Source organism: Panthera pardus, unplaced genomic scaffold, assembly GCF_024362965.1.
Source record: "Panthera pardus isolate Hobbes unplaced genomic scaffold, ASM2436296v1 HiC_scaffold_21, whole genome shotgun sequence".
NCBI classification, from domain to species: domain Eukaryota; kingdom Metazoa; phylum Chordata; class Mammalia; order Carnivora; family Felidae; genus Panthera; species Panthera pardus.
Genome location: NW_026526777.1, coordinates 25,496,610 through 25,516,523, shown reverse-complemented (window position 1 = coordinate 25,516,523; position 19,914 = coordinate 25,496,610).

The window sequence follows — 19,914 nt, the reverse complement described above, 5'->3', positions numbered from 1 at the left end:
GAGCAGTCCAACCTGATCCCAGGGGGGATGGGGAGACCCTGGAGATGTAAATGGGACAGAGAGCGGCTAGGCGAGCCCCTTTGGGGTTTGAGCCTGGAGGCCCCCTGGGGGGACGGGTTTGTGGGTGCAGGCAAAGAGAGCCAGTTCCTGTGATCCAGGTGAGAAGAGGGGAGCAGGGGCTGGTGGGAGAGGGAGGTTGAGTTGGAGAAACACAGAGAAGGTAAACTTGGCGAACTGTGGGGCCTGGCAGGAAGTGAGGAATCAGAAAGAGGAGACGGGGAGGAGGACCTCCTGATTTCTGGCTGGGTCCTGGGGGGCCGGTGCTTCTCCAGCCAGGAAACAGAACTAGGAGAACGTCGTAGGGGAGCGCCAGAGCTCAGGCTGGGACACGTTACCTCTGAAGTAGCTTTGGGACACCCAGGTGGCCGTGTGCGGAGGTTACACAAGAGTCCCACAGCCCGCTGCCTCCCAGGCCCCACTTCCTCCCACCTGCCCTGCCCTCCCCACCCCCAGCCACTGCCCGGCCCTGCCTTCCACGGCACCCCAGAGCCACCAGCTTCATGGAAAGCCCCAGTGCTTACTCTGGTCTTCCAGGGCCCTGCAGTTTCCAGGGCCCCTCCCGGCCTCCTGTCGATGGGGGGTCCACGGACCCTCCCCCACTTCCTGCCTGCCCCCTGACGGTGGGATGGGACTTTTCCACTCTGGTTTCCCCTGGCAGCGGTGGGCGGGACGTTAGTTATCTCCCTTTATGGGACTCCACCCAGCACCAGCACCAAACTGAGGACGACCCCAAGCGGCGTGTGCACAGGGGTGGGGTGGGGAGAGTGTTGGCACCGGTGGCTGGGGGGGAGCTGCCACGGGGTTCCTAGAGGGTAGCCCCCCTGGTCTGTGGCGGGAGATGGGGAAGAGCGGTGTCTGGCAGGCACAGCTCCGGAAGGGAAGGTCGGCCGGGTCCTCTCCCCGGGGATCGAGAGACCCTGATGCTATCCTGGCCCTCCTACTGACTTGCCACGTGACCTCGGGCCACATATTCATCTGCACAGGTCTCCTCGGTCACATCTAGCCTGTACACCTCTGCCCTCACCTCCCCGTGGGGAGCCTCCCCCACCAGTTCGTGAGGGGGAGCCCATAGGGCCACACAGTGCTGTTCTAGAGGGGGGCGGGGCACTTGGCAGAAAGCTCAGGAAGGTATTTTAGCAACAAGCCGGACAATAGGGCGGCTTAGAGCTGGGAGCTTTATTCTGCTTATTTCCCCCGTCTGTGTGTCAGGACATGCCAGGGTTGGGTGTCTGCATTTCGGTAAGCCTCTTGCTACAATAGCATTCTCAGCTCCACTCACTTAGACCACAGGGTAATCGGCTCAGGAAGAGCCTGGCCCTGCCGCAGCCCAGCCCAGCCCAGCCCAGCCCAGGGGCTGCGTTTGGGACAGGGGTCCCGGGTGCCCGTGCAGACACTCCTGCTTGTCTGCCCCCGCTCTTCTTTCTCTCCTCGCCCAGTGTGTCACCTCCAGATGCCCTACAGACCCACCGACAAGCGCCCATCAGTGGGAGGGCCGACAGGTCGACAGGTCGCACTCAGCTGAAAGTTGGGGTGGTTCAGTAAGAAGCAATGTGGTCCCTCTTTGTCTAACGAGTGTCAAAAATACGAGCTGTTTTCTTGTCTGAGGTAGAACTTAGCTGACTGGAAGTTTGGCATGAAGGCAGGGAGATGGCCATTAAGCCTCCAGAACTTTCTGGAAAGGAGTTGAGTAGGGACTGGCGGGGAGTATATCAAAACCATTAGTGAGGAATACCCCCAGGAATAGCTCTCCAAGACTCAGCTGCCCTTTGCCCTTTGAGGTAATGAACTTGACTGTGAGTCCTGAGTCCCAGCTGTGAGTCTGCCTACAGGAACTGTCTGACCCACTGTTTCCTCTTCTGTCACCCAATTTTGGGCTGAAAAGCCGTCTCTGACCTGACACCCTCAGCATTTGATACTATTCATCTTCCCTCCGTTTTGAAACCTTCTCCCTTGATCACTAACAAGTGACATTCTTCAAGTTCTCCTCCTTCTTGTGAATGAGGGATCTTCCATTTACAGGAAACAGAAAACTCTATCTTAACTGCCTTCAACCACAACGGACATTTATTCATTCACCAGTGGTTCAGGCAAGGATCGATGGGGCAACTCTAGGATGTCCCCAAGGGCCAAGTTTCTTTCCATCTCCCGCTGTCTTCCTCAGCCTTAGGCTGGCTCCCCGGGGGCTCCCAGATGGGGGTCAAGTTCTCTTGGTCCCACATGCCTCTTTGTTCATGTACATGGAAAGATCTTTGCCCCGCACGTCCACCAAAAGTGCCGTAATTCTCTGATTGGCCAGACGTAGGACAAATGTTCCCCCTGAACCAACCATGGTTGCCCCACTCAGGAGCTGCTGGGATGAAGAAGGGGACTCCCCCCCCCCGGGAGACCCATACAGACAGCCTGCCCCTGGGCCCTCCCCTGATCACCCCCTCTCCTGCTGGGCCTCAGCCTTCCCCTACCCTGCCCACCTGGCATCCGTTCTCCTTCTCACAGCTCCAGAGGTCATGTCCACGTGGCTACTTCCCTCCTTATCTGTGTCTCAAGCCCTCTCTTCCAATGCCCACGGGGGTTACGTCCCCAGATCCCCGAAACCACAGAGAGTACCGACCCCTCGTATACTATGTTTTTTCCTGTACATCCGTACCTACAATCAAGTTTAATGTATAAATTAGGCACCGTAGGAGCACCTGGGTGGCTCAGTTCATTAAGCGTCCGACTCTTAGCTTAGGTTTAGGTCATGATCTCACGGTTCGTGAGTTCGAGCCCCGCATCGAGCTCTGCACTGGCAGCGCGGAGCCTGCTTGGGATTCTCTCTCCCCTCTCTCTGCCCCTCCCCCACTCGCTCTCACTCTCTCTCTCTCTCTCTAAATAAATAAATAAAGTTAAAAAGATAAATTAGGCACAGTAAGAGATTAACAAAAAATAACAAAATAGAACAATTATAACAATACACCGTAGTTAAAGTTATGGGGTCTCTTTCTCAAAATCTCTTACTGTACAGTACTCACCCTTGTGGTGACGTGAGATGACAAAACGGCCATGTGATGAGCTACGTGGGCACCGGGACGTAGCGTTAGGCTGCTGTTGACCTTCTGATGATACTCAGAAGGAGGGTCATCTGCTTCTGGACCCCGGGTGAGTGAAACTGCGGACAAGCGGGGCACTAGGGTATCTTGAAGTGGTCACAGAGCGTTTCTACCTCATGTCCTCAAATCCTGCCTCCTATAAAAAGAATTCGTCCTCTTGTCCCTACCATTGCCACCTCACTCATGGGCACCACGTGGCTCTCCAGCTGGTCCTAATTTGGGCTAGTCTTCCTCCTTCGCCCTCCCACATAATATCGGGCTCGACACCCTGGCAGTTCACCTGGAACCCGTGCCTTCTCCAGGCCGTTGGTGGCCCTCAGCCTGTAGCACAGAAGCATCCTCCTCTGCTTCCTTCCCGATGTGTCCAGTCTCCTCATCACTTTCACATCAGCCTTCCCGAAACTTCCGCAGCGCTTACTGTCCTACCCTCCTTCAAAAGCCTTCTCTGCTCTCCCCGCTGCCCACATGACCAAATCCACCTCCCTTAGCCTGGCATTCAAGGCTGTTTGCCAAGCAGCCGCCTCTAACTTTATGGGCTCCCATACTCCCCTCTACTCTGCTGGCTGGTCCAGACCCCCCCGTCTGGTTCGCTGCAGCCCCTGAAAGACCATGAGCCTTTCTGCCTCTCCGCTCTCCTTCCTGCGCCTCCCCAAGGGCCATTCTCCCGACAGCCTTCCCCGACCACTTCAGCCCAGCAACCTCCCTGTCACAGTCTGCAGCTGAGCCTCCCGTCCACGTGTGTATGTGCCAGTGTGCCCTCGCGTTCCCAACTGTTCCCACAAACCCCTGGACCCAACAGTCTCTGCCTCAAACCCCCTGGGAGAGCCTGTTCTCAGTTGAAATGAGCTCACGTGCGGGGAAGCACTTGAAATGTTCCCGAGTTCCACAGAGGAGCGGTTTGGTGTTTCATCATCAGGAGCAGGACACTGAGGGAAGCGGCGGCAGGTCGAGCCTCAGGGACAGTGTGGCCGCAGATGACCAGGAGAGAGCCACACCTGGCATCGGAAGATACGTTCCGAGCTATAATCCCAGCCACCCTGCTAATGAACTGTGGCATCTTGGGCAAGTCACCTCCCCCCCCACCCCCTCTGAGCTCCGGTGCCCTCGCTGGGACGACATCATCCCACCTGCTCTGCCTGCATCCAGGGGCACTGGAGGTTGACGAGAGGTGATATGCAAATAGATGGGAGAAGGAATATTTATTTATCCAGCGGCCTGGCCTCAGCCCAGCCGGCCCCAGAAAGGGCAAGAAAAAAGCCTGGCCTGCCCCCGGCAGGAAGCTCTGCGTCAGTCCGGCCCTCAGCAGGCTGTAGGGAGAGCAGGAGCTGATCACAGGCCAGGCTTGTAAACAGCAGGGGCAGACACCTCTCCCCATGCAGGGAAGCTGCAGACCGACTCCCGCTGACGCCCTCCTGGCAGCCAGCAGGGCCCTCCTGCCCCCTAGTGGGCGCGATTAGGAGGTGCATCCACTTCCGTAGCCCTGGCAGGGCCGCCTGCCCTAACAGCAGCAAGGTCTGTGGATGGCAGGAAGCCACTGTGCACTGGGAACTGTGCTGTGAGATTTGTCACCTTGTAGAATTCTCAACAGTCCTCCAAGGTCTGTGTTATGATCCCCTTCTCACAGGTGAAAATCCTAGGGTTTAGAGGTTATGGGATTGTGTAAGCCCAGCAGTTCACAATGGTGGAGCCGGGATTTCCAGACCAGAGGGTGTGGGGAGGGGTCCGGGCGCCTTTAGGATTCCCCTAGGGAGCTAGCAGGAAGCTGGGAAGATGTAGGTTCTTCACTGGGGAGTCTTGTCCTGGGAAAATCAGGGCAGCTGGCTCTGGTGAAGGTCTCCCAAGAGCCTATCTCCTCCTTCTGCTCCTTTGACCGGCCCCTCCTTCCTCTGCTGTCTGCAACCTGCACATCCCGCATCCTCTACCCCCTACCGCCCTCCCCCCAACTCCATCCCACCCAGCGGACAGGCTGCTTCCGCTGCAACAAGGGGGCAGATCCTGTGGCTCAAGGCCCTTTTACTCTAAGCTCAGGATCCACACACTTTTCCGCAAAGGGCCAGATAGCAACTATTTTAAGCTTTGCGGCCATATGGTCTGCGTTACAACTCAAGTCTGCCATTGTAGCTGGAAGCAATCATAGAGAATGCATAAGTGAATGAGCACGGCTGGTTCAATAAAACTTTATCTGCAGACATTGAGATTTGAACTTCACGTAATTTGGGGTGTCATGACATATTCTTCTTTCGAATTTGTTCGACCATTTAAAAATGTAAAAGCCCCATGGTTCACCAGCCCTTCAGTTTACGTTACCCTTCCTTACCTGTGTGTTACCTGGAGAAGGCGTTTCCCTTCTCCAAACCCCCAGCAGCGATGTGGTTTGCTCCAGAAAGCGTGCAGGGTGCTGCTCCCACCCCAGCTTGGGTCTACATCCTGACTCTGACACCAGCTAGCATGTGATCCTTATCTTGTCCTCCTCCGGGGCACATTGTGTCTGTGTCTCATGCTATGTTGTTGGAGAAGCAATGAGAACTGAGTTATGGGCCAGGACACCTGGTGTCTGGTTCCAGCTCTGAACTCGGGGAAATTACGGGGTGCTGGGTGCTGGGGTATTAGGGCCTTTTGCATCAGGACACACAGACCTGGATCTCAGAAGAGATGAAGATTTGGGCTGAGAATAGATCTTAAATGTTCTCACTTCCCCTCCCCCCCCCACATTCAAAATGTAACTATACGAGGGGTGCTTGGCTGGTTCAGTTGGTAGAGCATTGCACCCTTGATCTTGGGGTTGTGAGTTCGAGCCCCATGTTGGGTGTAGAGATTACTAAATAAATTTGAAAGTAAAATTTAGGGGCACCTGGGTGGCTCTGTCAGTTAAATGCCGACTTCGGCTCAGGTCATGATCTCGCGGTTCGTGAGTTCACGCCCCGTGTTGGGCTCTGTGCTGACAGCTCAGAGCCTGGAGCCTGCTTCGGATTCTGTGTCTCCCTCTCTCACTGCTCCTTCCCCACTCCTGCTCTCTCTGTCTCTCAAAAATAAATAAACGTTAAAAAAAATTTTTAAGTAAAATTTAAAAACCTATAACTGGGGGCACCTGGGTAACTCCGTAGGTCAAGCAATCTGATTCTTGATTTCGGTTTAGGTCATGATCTCACAGTTTGTGAGTTCGAGCCCCATGTCAGGCTCTGCACTGACAGTGTGGAGCGTGCTTGGGATTCTCTCTCTCCCCTTCTCTCTCTGCCCCTCCCCTTCTCATGCTCTCTGCTCTCTCTCTCTCTCTCTTTCACAAAATAATAGATAAAACTTGAAAAAAAATGTAAAAACCCATAACTTTACGAGGCCATGGATGTGTGATCATTTCACAGCATATACATATATCACATCATCATTTGCACACCACAGATTTGTGTGGTGTATGTATCAACTGCGTCTCAATAAAGATTGCAAAACCAAACCTTCAATGATCATATATATATGGGAGTCAGCTGCATGTAGGTGGTCACATAGCCCTGGGAGAGGATGACATCAGAGAAGAATCCTGAAAAACACCCCTGGGCTAGTCTTAACACTTTGTGGCCAGGAGGTGGCAGCATAGCCCTTTAAGGGGTGTTCTGAGGGGCGGGAAAGGGGCTTGGGAGAGAGGGGTAGGCCCCCCAAATTTCAGATTTGCCAACTGGTTGGGCAAATGCCTGGTACCCAGGTATAGGAGGGGAGGAGAGCTGAGTCAGGGGGGTTTATGTATATGTGGATAGAAACACATGTAGCTTTTTTCCAACTAAAAACTCCCTGGAATCAAGCAGGTATTATATTGCCAGGAGCACTGACCTAGAAGCCCGAAGGGTAGCACTCACTTGGGGAGGGCTGGAGGAACACAGGGTACACACTCCCAGGCTGCCTAGTTTCAAACCCCAGCTCTGATGTTTACTAGCTGTGTGACCTTGGGCGACTTACTTGACTTCTCTGTTTCAGTTTCAACTCTAAAATAAGGACAATGATAATATCTATTTCCACAGGGCTGTCTGAGTACTGGACGAATTGATACACGAAAAGCTCTTAGAACAGTGCTTGGCACATAGAAAGTGCTTAAATATCAGCAGTTAACGTTATTAACTTTAAAATGCCACACTGAATGGGAATCCCCCAGGTTCCTTACTTCCCAAGAGGTGCTGCAATCTCAGCCTGGGGACTCAGAAACATAGTAGCCACATCAGATCAGCCATTAGCAGAAGGGCCCTTGGCAGAAGCATAGCATGGCTTACCAGGCCAGGAGACTCAGATTTCAGAGGCCATGCCAATAGGAGGGTCAGAGGGCACATACCTGCTGACTCCGAGCCCATTTTACCAGACCTGGGTCCCCACCAGTCCCCAGGAGGAATTCGAACCGTGTGTGTGTGTGTGTGTGTGTGTGTGTGTGTGTGTGTAGAAGGAGGGGGATGGGAAGAAGACAGCCTCTCCATCTCTCATGTCCCCCACTCTCCCAGTTTGTCTCTGATCCTGAATTCAAATGATGAGGCAGAAAGACCCCCGGACTTGCCATTAGGCGACCCAACTTCCAATCCTGGCTCTGTGACTTAGGGTGACTTACCTTCCCTCTCTGATCTATTTCTCAGAGGTCCCTTCTGGCTCTGGCATGTCATGGTCTTTGGGGGGGCTTATGACTTCTCACCCCCCCCGTCATGCAGTGTGGGATGCCACACTCCTCTTCCCAGTGTCTTCTCCCTCATCCTCCCCAACCCACTCCCGTGTCCTTGTAAAAGGATCCCAGGTCAAGTCCTGTTTTGAGAGCGAATAGGAAGAGACAGGCAGCCTCCCAGCCTATCTGTTTCCATTTCCCCTGCAGCAATGCTTCTCAGGGGTCAGTAGGTGGGCCCAGACTGCCAATTTAGCAAACGGGCTGGGCCCCCTGGGAACAGGAGTCTAAAAACAGCTAAGGGGCAGACGCTGTGGAGGTCAGATGCCTCAGAGCAGTCTGCGTCGGAGGGAGGAGGCGGCTCCGGGTCCGGCTCCGGCTCCGCCTCGGGTTCCAGTCCTGGGACAAGCGGTGTCTGGAGTGTCTAACCTGGTCGTCGCTTTCTGACCTTATTACTCAGAGCTCTGTCTCCTCCCTGGCCTGTAGCCCTCATCACCCCAGTGGGTGCCGAGGGGGGCTCGGCAAGTGTCGTGACCCTGCCATGCATTCTTGGAGGAAGTGATTTGGGACGAGTGGAGGCTCCCAACCTTGTGGGGCACTTAACACTAAATGGGGCTGGTGGCATCACGGAGACCACCCTCTGTTGCAGAGAAACTTCGTGGGCATAGAAACTCCTGAAATGATGAAACGGTGGAGGCTTGTTCCGGCACGGGGCACGGTCAATTCTTTCTGGATTCAGGGAACTGAACCCAAACCAATAAGCAGGATTCGTTAGATAATTTGCAGGACCCAAAGCAAAATGAAAACCGCAGGGCCCCTTGTTTAAAGAGCATGAGGAATTTCAAGAAGGCAACAATGAGGCATTAAACCAAGCGTGGGGCCTTCTAAGCGTGGGACCACCTGGGCCCGACCCCGTGCGTTGCATGACTGAGTATCTGTAAAGCCACCCCTGCCAAGAACGATTATGTATTAAGGGGTGCTACATATTTTAAATGATTTTTTAAGTTTATTTTGAGAGACACAGAGACAGCGTGAGCAGGGGAGGGGCAGAAAGAGAGGGGGGTGGGGAGAGAAGAATCCCAAGCAGGCTCTGCAGGGCCGGCACAGAGCCGGACACGGGGCTCAAGCCCACAAACTGTGAGATCATGATTTGAGCCCAAGCCAAGAGTTGGACGGGTAACCGACTGAGCCCCCAGGCGCCCCCTAAGTTTTGGGGCTCCTACAGAGTCACGGTGGGCCCGATCTCTTCTGTGCGTGGCAGCTGCTGGTCCTGATGCTGGCACCCGCGTGCTTTCCTTCCTCAGCGGGGTCTCAGTCCAACGCCGCTCCTTTCCTTGTCCCCATCCCCTTCCAGGGAAAAGTGTCCCCTTCCTGCAGGAAGGCCTCCTGCCATGGGTGCCTCCAACTGGGTACCGCGGCAGGACCTGGGTGCCTTCTTGATCTCAGGGAGAGAACCCTGAGCCCCCTCATCTACTACTGGTCCCAAAGTTTCTTTCTAGTCTCTTCCAGCCCATGGCAGGAAGAGGAAGTAGATGGTTGGGTCCGGGGATACCTAAGGCCTGAGAAACCCTCCAGTACCTGAGAAAATGCAGCAACTTCTCCCTTCTTATCGCCCCTCCCCCAGAACCCAGCCAACTGCCGCCTCGGGCTGCCTGGGGTGACGCCTGCCCCTTTGCCCTCTCTCCAGGAGTAAATATTGGATCAGCCTCAGTCACCAGCTGTTTAACGAAGAGCGAAGTTGTGGGTTCACAAATGGCTGGGATCCCGGAGAAGAAATGCTGAGCCCTATCAACACCGCAGAGGGACCGTGGGCAAGTGCCCCGGGGCAAACAGTAGGCCTGTGGGTTCCAGACTGTTCACGGATCCTTTCCTTCTCTGGGCTGTGCTGAGAACTGTTAGATACCAACCTGCGAGACTGGGCTGTTCACCGGTAGCAGCCGGTCCCCTGGATTGGGTCTTTCTTGCCAGGTCATTTGGCACGCTGGTCTGAGTGGGGGCAGCCTGGTGGATCCAGGCATTGTACCCGGTTACGCCTATTCACTCAGCCACACCGTGGCCACCACTGCCTGGCCACTCAGGTACATTTTCACCTGATAGTACCCGACATATTCAGATATATTTTGATTGGACATTCCTGTTCATTCAGGTATAGGGTCCCTGGACCTAGCTGATCGTTCGGCTGTGTCTGACCTGAGCAGGCCTGGTATCTGCTCCATCACTCAGACAGGGTGTGCTCCTGGGAGGCCCCAGTCATCCACACCCTTCTGGTCACAGGCTTACCTCAGAGAAAAAGGATTGTGAGTCAAGCTCCCTACTCCTTTCTCCCTCTTCTGGTTGTACCCCCAACACCGGGCCTGTCCCGATTCCTTCTGGTTCCAGATCCCTCCTGACCCCTCCCATCTGCCAGGCCCCACTCCCATCCCTTAGGCCACACCTGGCTGCTCCGGGGCCCCAGCCCCTCCCAGGCTGCAGCAAAAGGGGAAGTTGGTCTGGGAGGAGCCCCCAGGAAATTAGCTGCCTCTCCAGGGCTGGGTTCACCTGGTGTGGTGACAAAGGGCTCCCCGCTGGTCCCAGCAGGCCGTAGGCACAGCCTGCCCCGGCATTTCTCAGGGCGGCCTAGCCTCAGAGGCCAGCACTGTGAGTCAGCACTGCAAGGCTGTCCTCGCCTCTCCCTCCTTCCCAGATTGGTGGTGGCAGTCCTGTGGTGGTCGGGCCAGTCCGAGCCGGGGTAACCCCCAGGGGCGAGGGGCAGGGGCCAGACGGGTGCACTTGTCTGATGATGGGCAGTTAGTTCTCTGTGCTGCAGCTGGGTGCTGGTCACCAGTCCAGCTGCTCACTTTGACATTTAAGGCCTTGCACACGTATAGCATCCACGTTTTCTATCTATGCCTCGGTCTCAGAGGCGCTGGCCTCTGGGTCTCCCCGTCTCTGCCCCTGTGAACTCACCTTCTTGCCTGTGCAGAATGATGTGCTCCGTGGCTCTGTCCTCCATCAGGATCCAGCTGCTGGAGCCGGGCTTGGAGCTTGGAGCGTCGGGTCATTCAGGCCCGAGCCACTGAGGCAGAGGGACCGGATAACTCTGGAAGGGTGTGGACGCCCCATCCCCACGCCCGAGGCACCTGTCTTCTCTCCAATCTCCTTTCTGCCTCTACTCCACCCTCGTGCTGCGCCCCCGAGCAGCCCCACTTGGGTAGGGGCAGAAGCCCCGTGGTATCTTCTCTACCCTTCAGCTGGAGATCGTGTTTGGCTGGAGACACGTGGGTGCCCAGGGCAGGCCAATCACGTGGCACCTCTTCATCAGGGTATCTTCGCAGTATTTGTACAAAGTGATTTTAGCAGAGAAGCCAAGGTTTGGGTGGGATTGGGCAGAGAAGGACCGCTGGGCCAGGCTCGGCCCCTCTGGCTTTCCCAGTCAGTTCGTGCCCCCCACATAGCAAAGCAAAAGTGCTCGGTCCTCCCACCCGCCATCTCATCACTAGAGCAGTCTTGAGCATGAGGCGAGCTCACCTTGACCCTAAGAGGCCTACCAAATGATTTCTCCTACGTGCATCTTGTTACATTTTTAGGAAAGGCCTGTGCCCCTGTCTGCTAGCCCACCCCTTACTCCAACTTTGGCTACTAGGGTCTCTGGGGTCCATCTTGTCCAGGCCTCTCCCCCCAGAATCCATCTGTGTCAGCCCCCTTCTGGTTACAAACCAGTGGAGTGTGTGTGTGTGTGTGTGTGTGTGTGTGTGGTGGGAATGTGTGTATGTAGGGGTGTGTGTGTATATGTGGGTATGTAAATGTGGAATGTGTGTGTGTGTGTGTGTGTGTGTGTGTGTGTATGGTGCATGGACGCTGAGATGTTCTCAGACAAACCCGGAGCAAAGACTTAATAACACCCCTCTTTCTAGGACCTCACTTTCTAGAGTCCAGCTCGGAAACCCTGCAGAAGGCCCGTGTGGCCCATTTGCCCTCCGTCCGTCCTGGTGTCAGATAGGGAGAAGGCGGGGTCCCTCCTCTCGCTCCGTGCCCTTTCACTTCCTTTCCCTGAGAACTTCCCACATCTCCTCCCCAGGGGAGGGTCCCGGGGATCCCCATTCACGACCCACACCCCTCTGATTTCCCTTCCCCCAGCAGGGCCAGAGGGAGGCCTCACCCACGCTCAGCCCCTCCCCACTGCCTCCCTATCCCCCACAGGAGGGGCAGCCAGTGCCTTGAAGAGACGGGGATTTTGTGTTTAATTATGGAGCAGGCACTTGGCAAGGAGGTGGCTCCAGCAGGGCGTGCGGTGTCTGGGCACCCTGGCTAATGAGACGGTGTCCCGGCGGCCGACGGAGGCGGGCCCTGTGATCACGGCTGTGGGGGCTATTGCTTCTTCCTTCGATCAAGAGCAAACTCCTTCTTGTTTTTCCTCCCTCTTTCCTCTTTAATCTAACTGGGAGAAACAGAGTTCGGGTGTCTCCTAACGAATGCGTTGTTCCGATCCGGACACACTATTCCGCGGCACCGGGGTCCATTCGAACGTCTCTACTCCAGATGACGTTATGGGCTTTCAGACTCGCTGAAGCCCCGCGTGGACTGTCTCCTGCTGCTCAGGGGTATGAGCTTCTCCGCATTTCGGAGGCCTGAACCCAGACCGAGATACCTGAGGGTAGGAACTGTGCCTGTCACCTTGACCACTGGATAAACAGTGCTTAATTAGTGTTTCCCGAAAGAAGGAGAGAGGAAAGGAGGAGGCAGGGAGGGAGCGCGTGACCCCTGCCTTTAAGAAGTTCAGAGTTTAATTAGTTGGACTAAAGAAATACAAACTAAAAGATTTTTATCATTTTTTATCTTTAGTTTATTTTTTGCAAGAATCTTTATTTTTTAAAAAGTTTATTTTGAGAGAGAGAGAGAGTGGCGTGGGGGCAGGGGCAGAGAGAGAGAGAGAGAGAGAGAATCCCAGGCAAGATCCATGCTCAGTACAGAGCCTGACACAGGCTCCAACTCACGACTATGAGATCATGACCTGAGGGGAAATCAAGAGTTGGATCCTTAAGCGACTGAGCCACCCAGGCACCCCCAAAGAAGATTTTATAGTATTTAAAAAAATTTTTTTTAATTATTTTTGAGAGCAACAGAGAGACAGAGCACGAGCAGGGAGCGGGGGTAGAGAGAGAGGGAGAGGGATAGAGAAGGACAGAATCTGAAGCAGGCTTCAGGCTCTGAGCTGTCAGCACCGAGCCCCACACGAGATTCGAACTCACAAACCGTGAGATCATGACCTGAGCCGAAGTCTGTTGCTTTAACCGACCGAGCCACCCAGGCGCCCCCCCAAAGGAAGATTTTAAATAAAAGTTTAGAAGAAAAGTCGACCAGGAGTAGCTGGATCTGTTGTGCCTACAGGAAAAAATACTACAGATACAAGGGACAGAGGGCCACTGGTGCTGTGGGCATTGAGGTGGTGGGGAGGGTCAGTCAGGCGATAGAGGTAGTGACCCTGGAGCCCTTCGGGAGGAAGTCGTCAAGGGGCACGTGATGTTCTTGACACGAGCCTCGTTTGCTTTCTCCGCAGGGCAGTGGGACCAAGAGAGAGAGGCTGGGAGGCTGGGGCCATCCTCAGGCTCCCGCTGCTCTCCCTCCCAGACCCAGCACACTGGCTCTGCAGTCGGTCACCAGTTGTCCCCAGTCGTCCTTCCGCATCTGCCATTGGTCCTCCAGCCAGCCTCAGGCAGGTTTCTGCCCCAATCTCACTTCCAGCACTGCCCTCGTTAGGGTCACCAACCATGACCAACCTGCAGGGTGGCCAACCATGACCGTTCACTCAAGACTTCCAATTCCAGAACCGGGGGAGTCCCCGGCAAGCTGGGGCTGCTGGTTACCCTACCAACGGCTTCCTGGTTGCAAATTCAGTGATGCCTTTCAGTCCTTAACCATTTTGACCTCCAGCTTCTGATGCCTCTTTCCTCCTTGATAGCCTCTCTTCTCCTGGCTCCTGTCCTAACTTCCTGTCTGCTTATTTTCCTCCTTTGTCAGCTCTGTTTCTTCTGCCAATTTGGTCCTGCTATTTTGGTTCCCCAGACCTATTACATGCTAGGTCCTAGGGACATAAAGACTAAAGAAGTGGTGCCTGGCCTCAGGAAACTCAAAGCTCGATAAAGAAGACAGACACAGATCCCCCATGTATTGGGAGACAGGTAATGAGAGGAGTACTTCAGACCATGGAGTGATCAAGCCTGTCTGGTCAGCATCAAAACCTATGAGGTGTTGACTCCTGAACAGGGCTTTGAAGCATGAATAGGAGTTTACCAGGTAACAGGTGAAGGAAGAGGCCTCTCCAGTTGGTGGGAACACATGCACAAAGGCGTGAAGCAGGCCAGTATGGCGGTGCCCGCAAGGGGAGTGCACATTGTTTGGTGTGGCCTGTTATATACCGGGGGCGGGGGGGGGGGGCAAGCCAAGTGAGCTGATGAGGGAGGCAGAGGCTGGCCACACGGGCCTTCACATGCTATTCCCCCCCAATCAAGTCCATGAATGAGCTTGAAGAGGCCCATAGCTCTACAAAATGAATGGAAAATGCTGGGCACGTATGTTTTGGATGCTAGGAAGGGAGTCTCTCAGCTGTCGTCAGATTCTGAAGGAGGGGACCCAAGGCTGTTGGGGAGCCACGGGAAGAAGAAGCTGGGCAGAGGAGCCCATTGTCAAATTTTCATTTTGAATTAAGGTCTCTCTGGTAGCTGGCTGAAGGGAGGATGATGAGGGATGGACGTCAGAAGCCAGTTCGCCAAGGGGGCCCGCAGGGTCCCAGCTTCAGCCCTCTCCCTTGGCCCGGAGCAAAATCTCCTCCAGGCAGCCTGCTGTCCGTATAAGCACCTGCTCCAGACCCGCCCAGACAGACCTCCAGGACGCTCTCAGATGTCTCCACCTACACGTTCTGCAGGCCCCGCCCAGCCCACCCGGCCACGGCTGAAGTCAGCATCGCTGCCTGGCACAGGGTAGATACCAAGGAAATGTTTTCAAACTGAATCGAGGCCCAACTCTACGAGGAACTCCCGAGCTGGATTTTAGGGTCTCTCTGAGGATCAACCAGAAGTCTTCCTTTCCCCAGGAGTCTCAACATTCTGGAGGTTTTCTGAAAAGATCATCTATAGTTCCTATCCTTATTTATTGGTTAAAAAGTAATTGCAACGCGATAATACAGGCACACACTGAGGATACACTAAAATACAAGTAGGCGTCTGTGACCCTACAGGTCAAAGGTGAGCAAGCGGAGGCCCAGGGCTAAAAACTGGGCTTCGAAGTTCCAGACACACCAGCCCTCTTTTCCTCCCCTCCCTGCATGGGGACCCTCTCTGCATAGTGACCTCACGCTAGCCAGTGCTCACCCCAATGACTGGTCCGGTCTTGTTGCTAAGGGCCACTTTCCCATTTTCCCTGCTTTGTGTGATGGTTTCGTTGCCATGGCAATGCAGCCACCTGAAGGTTGTGTGTGTATATGGTGTGTTTGGGAGGCACTGCCGGACTCGGGGTGGGGGTGGGGGTTCTAATCGGGTTGATGGTTGCTAGGGTCAACAGGGCTGTGATTGGCTTACTCTGTTTACATGCCCATCCTGTTCTAGAACCTTCTGGGGACGCAGCTGTTGTTCCATCGGAAGTCTGGAGTGGTTGTGCATGGGGTGTGTGTGTGTGTGTGTGTTCACACACACGCATGAGTACATGCGCGCCCGTGCATTTAGCACAAGCAGTGAGGAGAGGACGTGATGCTTGGTGCAGTGACAAAGTGGCAGCTCCAAAGTGGCAGCTCCCAGGCTCTGTAGTGGCATCACACTGGAACCAGGTAAATGACACTGACCCTAATCACCGTCACTCTCCATAAGTCACTGGAAAACAATGGTCTGAGTTTCTTCAGGGGAGGAGTAAGCATCGGCTGAGCACGGCCACGTCCTGCCGCCCCTACGGACTCACACACTCGTAAGGAGCTAGCCCACAGCGGGGTGGCCCATGGGCCAAGCTCCGTGTTGCCATTCTCCCTCCTCCTGCTGAGGTCACAGACGTCCTTGGGGAAGACTTCTCTCTGTTCTGAGTTTCCCATTTCTCTTGTCTTCACTTGTCTCCTGAGAACCCTAAGAAGGTCTCTTTGGCCAAACACTAATGATCTCATACACAGGCAGGTGTTTTCACAAAGTAAACTTTCACATTCACACTCTCATTTAACCCTCCGGAGAGGCAGCACTCACATTATTCCCCATTATTCAGAGGAGGCAAACTGAGGCCCAGATAAACGAAATGGCTCTTGGCACCTTAGGGCCAGAGTCGGGTCTCCGGGCCTCCCAAGTGTCCCTGCAGTGCTTTTGGAGACTGTGTCACATGTGTGGGTAGCACCAGAAGGGAGGAGAGTTTGCAGCAACATGCAAAAAGGAGATTCTCCGTTGGCTGGTCTCCCTGTCTGGATGCTGAGCCTCCCAGGGGAAAGTAGGGCGGGCTTGAACTTTGGTTTTTCAGAAGCTATTCGAATGCACTGCCCACACAGTCTGTGAGGGAGAGCTGTTTCCAGCTTCCCCGCCAGCCCTCGGGCGCCCAGGGACGCCTGTCCTATCTGCAGAGCAGTGGCATGTGATCGGCAGCAGGGAGGAGAGACAGGATTGGAGTGGGAGAGTGGGCTGGGCCGCTGCTGGGCCCCCATTGTCATCCTGCCAGCACTATACCCTAGGGTGACCAGGGCCACGCGGGGATGCCATTTAGGCTAGCAGAGGGGAAGGCCTATAGCGTGGGGCCCCAGAGGCCGGTGTGCCAGGGGACATCCTCAGCTGACAGTCTCGTCTGACCCTCTGCAAGGAGGCAGTTACTGGGCAGAGAAGGGAAATAAGCATCCCCTGTCCGCCAAGTTCACGTCACATTGAAACCTCACAACGGCTCCACGAGAAGGGGACTGTTACTATCTCCATGTCACAGATGGGGAAATCGGAGATGTAACAGTCCATCTAGCTGGAAAGCCCAGAGTCTTGCTTGGTGGGACAGCAAGGCAGCAGTCCTTCCTTAGTGGAGGACCAGGGAGCGCGGCTTCTACCAAGCTGGGCTCGTTAAGAGATGGATGGAAAGAAAATTGGCATGGGAGGCAGGCTGAGGACACCAAATGGTTTTGCGGGGAATTTTTAGAAGGGTACAGACAGGGAGCAGAAAAATCAGGACGGCCCAAGTGCACACACATATAGGCTCCTACCCGGCTAGCAAGCTCCAGCCACGTGCCCACGTTCACGCTTACCTGGTCCCCCTCTTCTATCTGCCCATCTGCTCATGCCCTGCCCTGGGGTTGCCAAGGTTCTATGTACCACTCCCTGGGTCCATATAGACACTCATCTGTAGTCCACCCCCTTCTCCCAACCCCGAGGAGCATGTCAAATGCCTTCAAAACGGAACATTTCAGATTCTGAAACGCAATCCCATGTCTGGGAGACGGGGGCGATATGATAGCCTCTGAGCCGATAGCTGGCCCTACGTGGTTTAAGCTGTCATCTCTCCTCGGTGAAGTTGTCCTTGATTCTTTGGGCACAGTTTCCTCCTCTGCCCCAGCCCATACCAGCCCGTATTGCTTGGCTATATGGCTATCCTCTGCATAGCTCTCTCCCACTAGATGGTGAGCTACACGTGACTAGGGAATGAGACTTACGTCCCAAAGATCTAGGACAATCCGTGGCACATATCAGGTACTCAACAAATGTTTGTGGAAAGGAGAAACAATCATAATTACATCTACTATTTATTGAATTCCTGTTACGAGTTAAGCCCTACGCTTTGGCATACATTATCTTTAATATATACAATGACCACGCAAGATCGATTTCAGTATCTTTGTTTTACAGATTGCAAAACGAGGCTCCGGAAGGTTGTCATTTGCCCAAGGTCACACAACCAATAAAAGGAGGTTGTATGAATCAAGGCAACCCGAAGAAGCTTCTAGCTTGGTCTATCACACCAGGGACTCCAACCTTGACATTCTTTGCTCCCTTATCTCCTAGACTCAAATAGGCACAAAATTCCATGATCCTGGCTCCCAAACCGTCTCTCAGGTCAGCCCCCTCCTCTGTCCCTGCTGCCACTGCCCCAGTCTAAGCCTGCGACATTCATCGTCAGGATCAGCCTGCAAATTGGGGGTTCTACCTCCAGATTTTGTCCCACTGTCAAGCCTCCACTTGGCTGTCCAAGGGATCATCCTATATCACAGACCTGGTGATTTCTCTTTCCTCTGACATATTCCACTTTGCCCTGTAGTTTCGGGAGAGGGCGAATGTTAGGAGGGTCTTCAGAACCCAGCACCTGCCTCCTTCTAGCACATCACCTCTAGCCCCGGCAACTCTAAGCTCTGGCCTCTCACCCCTGAAGTCTGCACAGGTGTGACCCTTCCTGAGAAAACGGAAACCCCCTCCTGTCTTCCACTGTCCTCTTATCCCTGGACCTTCAGCGCAAGCAGCAAAACAAACTCTCCAGGCAGCCGCAGCTCTAACCTGGGTTAGACAGACAACACCCTGTCGCTTGTTACCTGTCCCATTAGATCACGAGCTCCCGGAGGGCAGGGCCTGTGTTCCATCCATCTTCGGTGCCCGGAATCCTGGCTATCATTGGGCATATAAGAGATGTTCAGAAAACTTCTGTTGAGACCTCTCAACCCCATCCATTCCCCTGGTTCCTTGAAACTCTAGTTTGGCCCCGTTCTCTTGAATCCACCAGTGTGCACAGTTCTTTAGCCATAGCCCTCTCCCCTGCCCTCCCTGTCCCTTCCCTGCCTCTGCATGGCCTCTCTGCCCCCTGTGTTATCATACACATGGATTATGGAGCCAGGCAGCTGGCTGTTCCCATAGCCTGGAGGCTATGGATCCATCCACTTTTTGCACCCCTTCGGCACCAGGCAGTTTTCTCTTCCTAAAGTGCGCGTGCCCAGGAAATCTCATGCCCTGGCAGAGAAAACAGGTGGCAGAGTTGGGACGCCCTTTGTGGTGTGCCCCTGCTGACGGCCCACAAGTCACTCTACTGCAAGGGCCCAGGGTCTTCCTTCTTTCTGCCATCTCCAGCCCCCGTGGAGTCTGGAGAGATCTGTGTTGCCGGCTGCATGCGGGCTGGTGTTGGGGGGCAGACGGTAGGTAGGCCCATGTCCTCCAGAAAGGAAACACATCCACACTGTGGACCACCCTCCTCAAGGTCACCCCCCCACCGCCTGTGAAGACCCCCAGACTGTAAAGGCCACGCCCACTGGCAAGGCCGAGGACACAGATCTCTCTGATTCGGTGCCCCTACGGTCTGAGGTACCACCTGCTCTCTGATAGCCCCCGCAAGGAGGCAGGGCTGGGCGGGGCCCGGATGGGACAGGTGTGCCCTTCACTCCATCCCAGTTTTCCTTCGATCCCTGAAGTTAGATGGTGTGGTCATTGGCTTGAGTCCCAATCATGGTTTGTCTCTGACTCTTTGTGGAACTGTAGGCCAGTCCAATCACCTTTCTGGGCCTCAGTTTCCCCTTCTGTAAAATGAAAGCGGGACCGGCACTGGCTATTCTGTAAGGGTTCCTGGATGAATCTCAGTCGGCCTGCAGAGTTTCATTCCAAAAGGACAAACTGAATTACCCTCCCGGGTAGGAAGTGGCAGTGATGACTAGCAGGGAAGCTTCATTCAGGCCCCGGAGAGGTGGGGAAACCAGGTGGGAGTTTTGTCCCAAAACGTTAGTGACAAGTCCCACCGGAGGGAGAGCCCTAGGGCTACTGTTGCCAAGAACGCAAAAGGCAAATGTAGCCAACAGGATCACTCTTTGCACATTAGCTCCTGGGATGCCAGGGGCTGGGATCCAGGATCAGCCTCGGTGAGAAAGCTACCTTTCCAGAAAAGCACTGTCAGCAAGTCACCCGTGGTGGTCTGGCCCCAGTCCTGGGGTGCTCCAGTCCAGAGGGTCTCATTGCCTAGTCGGGGTTAACCGGGCCAGCCCCAGAGGGCTGGCAGGGGCCAGGCCTAAGGAACGAAACCGGAAGAAGCCCTTGGACCCTGGTTCCCAGAGTGGGAGAAAGGGGTGGGCACTCGGGCAGAGGGAGCCCTGGGGATTGGCAGCGGCTGTGGGCAGGGCGGGAGGCACGGGGGAGGAGTCAACTTGTACACGTGAAAAACTCTGGCGGGGGCCGGGTTTTTCCCTTCCTCCTCCTCCTC